This window comes from Triticum aestivum, chromosome 4B (genome assembly GCF_018294505.1).
Source record: "Triticum aestivum cultivar Chinese Spring chromosome 4B, IWGSC CS RefSeq v2.1, whole genome shotgun sequence".
Taxonomy (NCBI): Eukaryota; Viridiplantae; Streptophyta; class Magnoliopsida; order Poales; family Poaceae; genus Triticum; species Triticum aestivum.
Genome location: NC_057804.1, coordinates 464,793,194 through 464,802,980, shown reverse-complemented (window position 1 = coordinate 464,802,980; position 9,787 = coordinate 464,793,194).

Genomic DNA, 9,787 nt, shown 5'->3' with positions numbered 1-9,787 from the left:
TTCGCAGATCTTCTTCGCAGCATGTCCGATGCTGCCGCATTCTACCAGGCCGAGGAGGGAAGCTCGACGGAGAAGGTCTTCTGGTCTCAGTATGCTGAGGCCGAACATCCGGTGCCCCTTAGCGACCAGCTGAAGCAGCTGGTCGAGCTCCACAAGGCGGCCGAACAGGCCATGAAGGGCCTCATAGTTTGGATGTGGCCTAAGGAGGCCATGCCTGGGAGCTACTTCTGCTGGTGCGGCGGCTCGTGGATGCGTGACCGTGGGTTGAAGTCATCAAGCACTTCGCCTGTATTGAAGGTGCCCGTCGGGCCCTTGCCCGTGCAAAGGTGCACTGGGGCAAGATGGATGCCCAGAAGCTTGTGACGGACCCACCACCAAAGGGCAAGGAGTATCGTACGCCCGAGATGTATTATAAGAGTGTGCTGAAGGGCGCCCGCACTATTGCGGGTGAGTGCTCCAAAGATGTAATATTTGAGTAGACTCGCATTTTGTTATCCTGTGCGCTGAAAACTTGGTTCATATGCGCTAAGCAACGCTTGTTAATTTAAAATATTACCTTCTGTGCGGCTGTTTATCAAATCTGAGAGATGGCAAGTCGTCGGCTTCAGCCCCCATGCCACGAGTGCTGGGGTGTTCGAGATAAACTCGAGCGCTCTTGTTCCCATTTTTGGGTCCATCTAGGGAGGCGCTCAACACAACGGACAAGGCAACCGGACTTATAATGCTTGAACACTCTCACTTAGCCATAGAATTCTATAATTTTAAATTCCGGCGAAGCCCCTAGTTTTCGGAAGGCCGAATTTGGGGCGCTATCCACGCCTTGGCCGGACAGAATCCGGCTCCTCGCTCGAAGTGGCATAAGTCTTTAGGGACTCGCAAAGAACCTCTCCAACAGCGACCAGCTCTCGCCTCATCATGACGGTCAGTTTTAGCTTTCTCCACTGAGGCGCTAACCCAGCTCAACTGGGGCGCAATCGCAGTGGTTCTCCCAGTGCTACCTTAGTCGATAAAACGGAACGTAAGGTACCAAAACATGGGAGCCGGGCAAACCCAACTATTGACCCAAGAACATGATTCGGAGCCGATGCATATAATGCTATAAGTTCGGGGTGCCGCACTTGTGAAAATGTTCCGACTTATCACACCATAACGCGGGAAACATAAGCCCCTGGTGTATTTAGCCGCACCAAAACGTACGGATGCAACATGTCATAGATGAACATATGTGTAAGAAAGAAATGCAATTAGAAGCAAAAACTGCTGTAAGTGCAGGACGATACAAGTGGTGCGGTAAGCAAGGGATGGGACTGTTTAACATGTCCCCCTCCAGGGGTAGGCTACGGAATAATGCATAAAACAGATTTAATGCTCATGATGGAGACCACCTGGGTTTTCGTTGTAGCCTTTCTCCTTCCCTGGCTGTTGCATCGTGGGTTCGACATGTCTGCTGCCGGACAGGGCCTCTGATGAACGGAGTCCTATAGGTAAAAAATAAAAGGAAAAGAAAAAGAAACGACACACTTAAGAGCCCCTGGTGCGGTTGAGCCACAGTCTGGGCTTATCGTGGTCGAGCCCCTTGCCCCATGCCCATGGTATCTTCAGAGCGTAATGGAGTACGCGAAGGGTCTGTCTTAATGTTTTACAGGGGCTGGGGTTGGGGCCGCACTGCTACGCGTGCTCGGAACGTGCCAGGTGGTCGTGTTGTAGGTTACTCCGGGCATGCTTAGCTGTGTCCGGCCGCTTAGCAGCCGGACTCAAGAATTGCCTTAAAAGGCTGCTTTGTATTTCTACCGCGAGAGCCGCTGTATGTTCCTCCATTCGGAGGGAGCGTTCAGTGTTTCTGTTGACCGTGATGACTCCTCTAGGGCCTGGCATCTTGAGCTTGAGGTATTCATAGTGCGGCACCGCGTTGAACTTTGCAAACGCGGTACGTCCGAGCAAGGCATGATAGCCGCTGCGGAACGGGACTATGTCGAAGATTAACTCCTCGCTTCGGAAGTTATCCGGGGATCCGAAGACCACTTCCAGTGTAACTAAGCCTGTACAATTGGCTTCTACACCTGGTATGACGCCTTTAAAGTTCGTCTTGGTAGGTTTAATCCTTGAGGGGTCTATGCCCATTTTGCGCACCGTGTCCTGATAAAGCAGGTTTAGGCTACTGCCGCCGTGCATCAGGACTCTGGTGAGATGAAATCCATCGACGATTGGGTCTAGAACCAATGCGGCGAACCCACCATGGCGAATGCTGGTGGGGTGGTCCCTTCGGTCAAAGGTGATTGGGCAAGAGGACCATGGATTGAACTTCGGGGCAACTGGCTCCATCGCGTTTACGTCCCTGAGTGCACGCTTTCGCTCCCTTTTGGGTATGTGCGTGGCATATATCATGTTCACCGTCCGCACCTGTGGGGGGAAACCCTTCTGTCCTCTATTGTTCGGCGATCGGGTCTCTTCCTCGTCGTCGCTATGTAGCCCCTTGTCGCTGTTTTAGGCAATTAACTTGCCTGCCTGCTTGAACACCCAACAGTCCCTATTGGTGTGGTTAGCTGGCTCTTCAGGGGTGCCATGTATCTGGCACAAGCGGTCGAGAATTTGGTCCAAATTGGACGGACCCTGAGTTGTTCTTTTGAATGGCTTTTTCCGTTGATCGGGTTTAGAGCCTCTGAATCCGGCATTGACTGCCATATCCTCACAGTTATCGCCGTTAATGCGGCATTTGTTTTTGTTGCGACGCGACCTGCCACTACGGTCCTTGATATCCGGACTGCCAGAATTTTTGTTGAGGTTGTTGCTGCGTGCTATCCAGCTGTCCTCACCCGCACAGAAGCGGGTCATGAGTGATGTAAGGGCTGCCATGGATTTCAGCTTTTCCTGTCCCAGGTGCCGGGCAAGCCACTCGTCGCGGATGTTATGCTTGAAGGCCGCGAGGGCCTCGGCATCCGGACAGTCAATGATTTGGTTTTTCTTGGTTAAGAACCGTGTCCAGAATTGTCTGGCCGATTCGTCTGGCTGCTGAATTATGTGGCTTAGGTCATCTGCATCTGGTGGTCGCACGTACGTGCCTTGGAAGTTATCAAGGAATGCGGCTTCCAGGTCCTCCCGACTCCCGATTGACTCTGCTGGCAAGCTGTTAAGCCAGTGCCGGGCTGGTCCTTTAAGTTTGAGTGGGAGATATTTGATGGCGTGGAGATCGTCTCCGTGGGCCATGTGGATGTGGAGGAGATAGTCCTCGATCCAGACCGCGGGGTCTGTTGTGCCATCATAAGATTCAATATTGACGGGTTTAAACCCTTCTGGGATTTGATGATCCATTACCTCATCTGTGAAGCACAGTGGGTGTGCGGCGCCTCTGTACTGGGCGATATCGCGACGGAGCTCAAAAGAGCTTTGTCTATTGTGTTCAGCCCGGCCGGACTTACTGTGTCCGGGGTGACGGTGATCGTCACGTATCGTGGGGCACCCACGTGATCCATAGATCGATCTTGATTGTCTTGCCTTATCCTCCAATATGTCTCGCAGGTCCGGAGTGTTCCCCTGTGGCCTTGTGCTTTTTGAGCGATGCCGGGGTACGGGTCTAGTGAAGGGCCTTGAGGCCTCTCTGTCGCGACCACGGGGTGGTCGATCGGCCGTATTGTCTCCTGGTGAAGCGGGATCATATGCCTCCACCACTAATCGGGGGAGCAGCTTACGTTTGGGGTAGCTTTTGGAGGGGCGTTCGAGTTCATGCTTTTTGGCCGCGAGGACTTCGGTCCATCTGTCGGCTAGCAGATCTTGATCAGCTCTAAGCTGCTGCTGTTTTTTCTTGAGGCTGTTTGCCGTGGCCATAAGCCTGCGTTTGAAACGCTCCTGTTCGACGGGATCCTCAGGCACGACGAATTCGTCGTCGTCGAGGCTTGCCTCGTCTCCGAAGGGATGCATATAGTCCTCTACCTCTTCTTCAGCCGCTCTCTTATGAGGGATGGCATCCCCCTCCTCCTGTGCTGGATCTTGCTGGAGTGGGTTGTCTTCGGCGCTATCCGGTGTATTATTGTCTCCGGTGCCGGAATCCTCATTCTTGCTATGGCGGGATTTAGAGCGGCGCCACTGACGCCGGCGCTTGGGCTGTTTCTTGGAGGGGTCATCCTCCGCTATTCCTTCGCCGTTCCCATCCTTTGGGATATCCACCATGTATATGTCGTATGAAGAGGTGGCTTTCCAGTGCCCGGTGGGCGCTGGTTCTTGGTCGTCTCCGGCATCGTCGTCCATACCGTCGATGTCCTCAGAGTCGTAATCTAGCATGTCGGTTAGGTCGTCGATAGTGGCTACCAAGTGGGTGGTGGGTGGGGTCTGAATTTCTTCGTCATCCGCATCCCAACCATCCTGGCCGCAGTCCGGCCAGGCCTCTCCTGATAACGAGAGGTACTTTAGCGAACTCAAGATGTCGCCAAAAGGTGAGTGTTGAAAGATGTCCGCCGCGGTGAACTTCATGATCGGCGCCCAATCGGATTCGACTGGAGGGGGCGCGGGAGGTCCGGAGTCCGGCAAGGAGTCCGGCACCTCGGAGTCACGAGCTTCATGGGGGACAAGATCGGTGTTCGGCTCTATCGCCGTAGAGGTTGCAGCCCCCGAGGTGGTGTCTAGCCATCCATCCTTGGTCTGTGCAGCCGGCTCCGAGTCGAAGATCGGAGCGGGTTTGAGTGCGGCCTCCAGGGTACTGTCCGGCTGCAGAGCTAAATTATGCCCATCGTGACAGTATGACACGCTCGGCTGTGGCTCGAATCCGTCGAGGATCAAGTCCCCGCGGATGTCAGTCGTGAAGTTCAAACTTCCAAATCTGACCTGACGGCCAGGGGCGTAGCCTTCGATCTGCTCCAGCTGGCCAAGTGAATTGGCCCGCAGTGCGAAGCCGCCGAATACGAAGATCTGTCCGGGGAGGAAGGTCTCACCCTGGACTGCATCGTCGTTGATGATCGAAGAAGCCATCGAGCCTATCAGTGACGACACAGAGGAACTCTCAATGAAAGCACCAATGTCAGTGTCAAAACCGGCTGATCTCGGGTAGGGGGTCCCGAACTGTGCGTCTAGGCGGATGGTAACAGGAGACGAGGGACACAATGTTTTTACCCAGGTTCAGGCCCTCTTGATGGAGGTAAAACCCTACGTCCTGCTTGATTAATATTGATGATGTGGGTTACAAGAGTAGATCTACCACGAGATCAAGGAGGCTAAACCCTAGAAGCTAGCCTATGGTATGATTGTTGTTCATCCTATGGACTAAAGCCATCCGGTTTATATAGACACCGGAGAGGGCTAGGGTTACATAGAGTCGGTTACAATGGTAGGAGATCTACATATCCATATCGCCAAGCTTGCCTTCCACGCCAAGGGAAGTCCCATTCGGACACGGGACGAAGTCTTCAATCTTGTATCTTCATAGTCTTGGAGTCCGGCCGATGATGGTAGTTCGGCTATCCGGACACCCCCTAGTCTGGGACTCCCTCACCCAGACTTTACAAATTCAGCTAGTTTGCTATTGGTCACTATGGATGGAACCCAATTGCAAGTTACAGGGGCCTTGGTAGCCTTAGGAGCCATCACAGCAATTGGCCTATGGAAAAACAAGAAGATCCGGTTCAATTTTAACCCGGGAGGAAAATCTTGATTATTTAAAGGGCGGCTTAATGAGGGGCCTAATGATATAAGGATGATTGTGCAACAATATTAAGGCTGCTACAAGTATCAAGTGCAATTCAAAAAAATTCCGGGTCATGAGGACCAGTCAAGGTTCTGTGTCATTTATTTAAGTCGGACATCTCGATAGTTGTGTTTCAGGGCATTTACCAGAAGAGGTTTTCCGGGTGATAAAAGCAAGTTTCACAACTGACAGTTATTATTCTGGATCAAAATATTGCTCTGAAAAGAAAAAATTTCTAGACCTAAAACAGGGCAGAGAAGTTCATGCACTCGAAGAGGGTTTCTGAATAAGAGAAATGAGATCTATTTTTATGCAAGATCAACACAAACAAGCATCGTAGCAGTTCTATGTAGTTTTTATGATCTAAACAGGGCGTTGGAAGGGACTAGCGAGGGTTTGGTGTCGGGCAGTGATGAACACCGACGAACTCAGCAAGGACCTAATGCAGATCTGAGAAAGGGAACGAGAGGAACTCACGGATGTGGACGAGCTACAGAGGTTCGCCGTCGATCTCTGGTCTGAGTCAGGTTGATGCAGCGGCCTGAGTCGGTGAAGACGAGGGGTTCGACAGTGGCGGCGGCAGAGCTCGGGAAGAAGCAAGAGGAAGAAGACGACTGAAAGGATAAAAAGGAAAAGACCTAAGATGCGGTTATTTATAAGAGAAGACGGACCGAGAGGGCACGAAAAACGAGGAGATAACATTTATTATCCAGCGGCTCGGGCGCCTCGATTCTTGGGAAAGTCAATAAAGACAAAGATCCGTTGAAGATATGGCAGAATAAAATAAGTTTTATTGAAGATGACGTCACGATGATTTAACCCGGATCCCGAGGATGACGTCACGGCGGGTTAAATTCTTTGTGCAAGACAAAGGATTGCAGGACAGTTCATAAGGTATTTTAAGATTGACGTGAACAGGTTCAAATTAATCTGGGGCCTAATGTTGGGGATATAACTATTTGTGTAAGCCGCCCAGGAAGGGCCGGGTTACGCAAAGAAGACTCGCTAGAGACAAGCCCAAGACCAAAGTATGAAGATGGCGGTTCATAGAAAGCTTAAGGCCCACAGGCGACTTAAGGCCCGTTGTAGTAAACCGCTGTAATAATACTACTTGTATCATAAGGTAGACTTAACTAGTCACCGAGCCAGACATTGTCAGATGTCCTCGTGAAAGGACTTAGTTGTGGAGCCATCGCAACTAGGAAGCTTGAAGGGGTTAATCGGGACAAAGGACGCGAGAGTTTTTATACTAGTTCGGCCCCTTACGTAAAAGGTAAGGCCTACGTCTAGTTGGGTTGGTATTGATGTTTCGATGACCAGGGAGCGAGATACGCTATGCCTGGTTCTCGATGAGTTGTTTCTTGCCCTAAGCCGCCAGCGGGTCGTCCCCTTATATACATGGGTGGACCCCTGCGTCTTACAGAGTCCCGGCCGGCTTATAAACAATGTTCGGCTCGGTGACTAGTTAAGTCTACCTTATGATACAAGTAATATTATTACAGCGGTTTACTACAACGGGCCTTAAGTTGCCTGTGGGCCTTAAGCTTTCTATGAACCGCCATCTTCATACTTTGGTCTTGGGCTTCTCTCTGGCGAGTCTTCTTTGTGTAACCCGGCCCCTCCTGGGCGGCTTACACAAATAGTTATATCCCCAACATTAGGCCCCAGATTGATTTGAATCTGTTCACGTCAATCTTAAAATACCTTATGAACTGTCCTGCAGTCTTTTGTCTTGCACAAAAAATTTAACCTGCCGTGACGTCATCATCTGGATCCGGGTTAAATCACCATGACGTCATCTTCAATAAAACTTATTTTATTCCGCCATATCTTCAACGGATCTCTGTCTTTACTGACTGTCCCGAGAATCGAGGCGCCCGAGCCGCTGGATAATAAATGTTATCTCCTCGTTTTTCGCGCCCTCTCGGTCCGTCTTCTCTTATAAATAGCCGCGACTTTGGTCTTTTCCTTTTTATCCTTTCAGTTGTCTTCTTCCTCTTGCTTCTTTCCGAGCTCTGCCGCCGCCACTGTCGAACCCCTCGTCTTCACCGACTCAGGCCGTTGCATCAACCTGACTTGGACCAGAGATCGACGGCAAACCTCTGCAGCTCGTCCGCATCCGTGAGTTCCTCTCGTTCCCTTTCTCATATCTGCGTTAGGCCCTTGCTGAGTTCGTCGGTTTTCATCACTGCCCGATGCCAAACCCTCGCTAGTCCCTTCCAATGCCCTGCTTAGATCGTAAAAACTACGTAGAACTGCTGTGGTGCTTGTTTGTGTTGATCTTGCATAAAAATAGATCTCATTTCTCTTGTTCAGAAACCCTCTTCGAATGCATGAACTTCTCTGCCCTGTTTTAGGTCTAGAATTTTTTTCTTTTCAGAGCAATGTTTTGATCCAGAATAATAACTGTTAGCTGTGAAACTTGCTTTTATCACCCGGAAAACCTCTTCTGGTAAATGCCCTGAAACACAACTGTCGAGATGTCCGGCTTAAATAAATGACACAGAACCTTGACTGCTCCTCATGACCCGGAAATTTTTTGAATTGCACTTGATACTTGTAGCGGCTTAAATATCGTTGCACAGTCATCCTTATATCATTAGGCCCCTCATTAAGCCGCCACTTTAAATAATCAAGATTTTCCTCCCGGGTTAAAATTGAACTGGATCTTCTTGTTTTTCCATAGGCCAATTGTTGTGATGGCTCCTAAGGCTACCAAGGCCCCTGTAACTTGCAATTGGGTTCCATCCATAGTGACCAATAGCAAACTAGCTGAGTTTGTAAAGTCTGGGCATCTGCCAAAAAAGGACGTCATGTCGTACCGTGCCCCTGACCCGTCTGAAGAAAAGCCTCACCCCAAAGCAGGGGAAGTAATAATTTTTACGGATCATATGAGCCGTGGATTTGCTCCTCCCGGCTCAAAATTCTTCAGAGAGGTTTTAAATTTCTTTGATCTTAGACCTCAAGACATCGGACCCAATTCCGTGTCAAATATTTGCAATTTTCAAGTCTTCTGCGAGGTGTACCTGGGAGAAGAGCCAAGTCTGCTTTTGTTCAGGGAACTTTTTTACATGAACCGGCAAAATGAACGTGCCAACGGGCCTAGTCTTGAGCTTGGCGGCATCTCAATCCAGCGACGGAGAGACTGTCTTTTCCCTTATGCTGAGTTGCCGAGTCACCCCAAATCTTGGAACCAGACGTGGTTCTACTGTCAGGACATTTCTCCGGCTGATGAAAAACCTCTGCCCGGCTTTCGAGCCCTGCGCCTTGAGTCTAACCATCCGCTACCAGACAAGCTGACAACCCTTGAATGCGTGCCTCTCAATTCCACCATCAAGAAAATAGAAGCTCTCTTGGGAAATGGCTTAAACGGCATTGATCTGGTCCGAGTCTGGGTCACTTGGCATATACTTCCATTAAGCCGTCGTCCCGGCTTAATGTGTACTTATACTGGAGAAAAGACTGATCCGCTACGCCATAGCCTTGACGACTTACCAGATGACGTGGTGGATGCTACAACCCAGTCACTGCTGAAGGAGGGTACTATGACGAGCAACGCCTTCGGCTTACTTCCATTTTGCAAGAATAACCCGGCCCCTGCGGTAAGTTATCAATCGTAACAAATGTTTACGGATACATTATACCTTGCTTGATACTCATAACTCTTTAACTTTTTTCACAGGCCGGTGATGACTTCTGGAAAGCCAAATATGACCATGAAGCTGCCAAACAAGCCAGGACGACCAAGAACCCTGAAAGGAAAGCCGCCAAGGTAGGAACCTCAAAGAAGAAGAAACCCAGCGCCTCCGACTTGCTCAGATTGGAGGATAGCTCTTCGGATGAGGAAGAGGTAATCTTTAAATTTTCTTAAGTCCCTTGTTATCACCTGTCTGACATTTTATCCCTTCAGGAGGATACGGGGAACAGTCGAGCAACCAATGAAGAGGTAACTATAATCTCCTCCGACTCAGAGCCTTTGCCAAAGCAAAAGGCCCGAAGGGTGACCCGGAAAGTAAGATTTTCACATGCACTTGCTTATCAAGATCCTCAATTTATTTTGAAGCAACAACAGTTTGAGAACCGGAGGCAGACCCGGAACAACAAGGATGCAGAACT